At 34.2% G+C, this 2,970-nt stretch overlaps 1 non-coding gene across 1 annotated transcript; it reads right to left on the minus strand.

Annotated features, from left to right (window-relative positions):
- Positions 1-230: 230 nt before the first annotated feature.
- LOC132496538 (U6 spliceosomal RNA) lies at positions 231-340 on the minus strand. Its single transcript, XR_009533439.1, has one exon. It is a non-coding gene; the product is annotated as a U6 spliceosomal RNA (small nuclear RNA).
- Between the last annotated feature and the right edge of the window lie 2,630 nt (positions 341-2,970).

Consider the following 2,970-nt stretch of genomic DNA (forward strand, 5'->3'; position numbering starts at 1 on the left):
CCCACCAACAGTGCAAGAGGGTTCCCTTTTCTCCACACCCCCTCTGGCATTTGTTATTTGTAAATGTTTTAATGATGTCCATTCTGACCAGTGTGAATTGATATCTCATTGTAGTTTTGATTTGCATTTCCCTAATAATTAGCAATGATGAGCATCTTTTCATGTGCCTATTGGCCATCTGTATGTCTTCTTTGGAGAAATATCTATTTAGGTCTTCTGCCCATTTTTTGAAAAATATGGAACACTTCACAAATTTGCATGTCATCCTTGTGCAAGGGGCTATGCTAATCTTCTCTGTATCATTCCAATTTTTTAGTATATGTGCTGCCGAAATGAGCACAATATAATTTCTTATGTTGTGTGTATATGCCAAATTTAGATTGTTTCCAACTTTTTTGCTCTTACAAATAGCTCTACAATAAATATCCTTGTGGTTAAACTGTTTTTGCAATTATCTGTTTATTTACTTGGTCTAAATTCCTAAAAGAGGAATTGCTAGTCAACCTTCTTAAGATTGCCAAATATCCTTCCAGAATGTTTCTACCAATTTATTCTCCTTCCAAAAGTGTATGAGAGTATGTGTTTCCCATACCCTTGACAACATTGAGTGTAATGATTTTTTAAATCTCTACTGACTTAAATACTGAAAAATAAAGATAAAAGTTTTGTATTCACATTTCTTTAAATGCTAATGGAGGTAAAGGTTTTTTTTTCATTTTTTTATTAGTACTTGCATTTTTTAAAATAAATTGCATGAAGAGGTAAAATCTTTGATGGCAGAGACTTATGAGGTTTTGTTCATTTATGTCCCAAGCACCTACAACAGTGCCTGTCAAAGAATAAGCACTCAATAAATATTTGTTGAATGAATGAAAGTGTCTAACAATTTCTAAGAGTTCTTTAGCTATCAAAGGAATTAATATTTAGGATGGGTTTCAAATATTTTTCTCAGTTTATCATGTGCCTGTCAGCTTTATTTATTGTATTCTCTGCTATGTACAAGTTTTTAAAAATCAATGTTTTCCCTCTTTGTGTCAGGATATTACATGTATCAGGACTGTGTGTGTGTGTGTGTGTACACATTTTTTTCCAACTATTTTTTACATTTTGAATCATGTGTACCTTATTTTACTCTATAGTGTATTTGATTTTCTTAGTTTTTTCAGATAGGCAAATGTCTTCTGCAAAATAAATCTTTTTCTCTTTTTCCATATTTAGATGTCTCATTTCATTTTTCTTATTACTGTTCTTTAAATTCCAAAAAAATACCTAATAATAGTGGTTACAGTGGGTATCTTTGTCTTGTTTTTTAACTTGAAGAGAAATACTTCTTATTTGGGAGATATTTATTTCAAGATATTAATTCCAGGATTCTTAAGTTAAAGTTTTTTCTACTTAAGAGGGTTTTTTTAAAATCCAGAATAGATTTTGGATTTTACCAAATGTTTTGACACCCGTATTTTTGATATTTTGACCTTAATATTTTCCTTGTTCTAGTAATATGGTTAATTATATTAGTAAATTTCCTGAAATTATATCATTCTTTTACTCCTAGAATAAACTCACTTGGACATAGTATATTCTGTAATATAACTCTAGTTTTGATTTGCTAATATTTCATACATGATTATTATATTCATAGTTATACATTTAGTCTATAGTTGTCCCTCTTTAAGGCTCTAATATGTCAAGTTTTGGTACCAAGGTTATACTAGTTTGTTTGTTTGTTTTTGCAGTACACGGGCCTCTCACTATTGTGGCCTCTCCCATTGCGGAGCACAGGCTCCGGACGCACAGGCTCAGCGGCCATGGCTCACGGGCCTAGCCGCTCCGCAGCATGTGGGATCGTCCCGGACCGGGGCAAGAACCCGTGTTCCCTGCATTGGCAGGTGGACTCTCAACCACTGCGCCACCAGGGAAGCCCCAGCCAGTCATTTATTTTTAATATCACTTTGTTTTTCTTCCTGGTGTATCCATGTCACCTGAGTTTTTCCAAATTATTTAGCATATCAGGAACTTCCATCTATATATTATCCAAATAATAATATGAGAAACCTAGCTACTTATCTGAAGAAATTCTGGCTTTTTTCTTTTGCGGTACATGGGCCTCTCACTGTTGTGGCCTCTCCAGTTGTGGAGCACAGGCTCCGGATGCGCAGGCTCAGCTGCCATGGCTCACGGGCCCAGCCGCTCCGCGGCATGTGGGATCTTCCTGGACCAGGGCACGAACCCGTGTCCCCTGCATCGGCAGGCGGACTGTCAACCACTGCGCCACCAGGGAAGCCCTATACTAGTTTTATAAAATAAATTGTAAAGCTTTTATTTTCCTCCCTTTTAATAAGTTTCATAGCATAGAAATTATGTATTCCTTAAAGATGAACACATATGAAAAGACTTGCTAATAAATTTCTCTGGATCCAGTACTTTAACAGTAGGTCTTTTACCTTTTCCATGCTTTTTGTTCTGTGTAGACTCTCAACTTCTTTTATACAAACTTGGCCATTTGAGTTTTCAATTTAAAATTTTAATTTAATCATGATTTTTAAATTTATCAACATAGAGATGTAAATTATATTTTCTTAAAAGATTTCACAATTTCTTTTGTATCTTTGCTTAAATCCACTTCTCATTATTGATATTTTATATTGGATTTTTTACTTTGCGGGTTAGTTCTCTTTCTCTCCTTTCTGGCTTTGATTATGCTTGAGGGTAGCTTGCCAATGTAATTAGCCCTGTTGAAAGAATGGATTTTGGATTTACCATCACTTCTCCACTTTTCTAGTGAATTAAATTTGCTTTAAACTTTATGTGTCCTTACTCCTGCTTCTCTTATATTTCTCTTTCTGGATTGAGTTAAATGCTTTATTATTTCTGTGGGGTTTTTCTTTTGAATTTTATTTTATTTACTCTTTTATACAGCAGGTTCTTATTAGTCATCCATTTTATACACATCAGTGCATGTGTATAAAA

Source organism: Mesoplodon densirostris, chromosome 9 (assembly GCF_025265405.1).
Source record: "Mesoplodon densirostris isolate mMesDen1 chromosome 9, mMesDen1 primary haplotype, whole genome shotgun sequence".
Taxonomy (NCBI): Eukaryota; Metazoa; Chordata; class Mammalia; order Artiodactyla; family Ziphiidae; genus Mesoplodon; species Mesoplodon densirostris.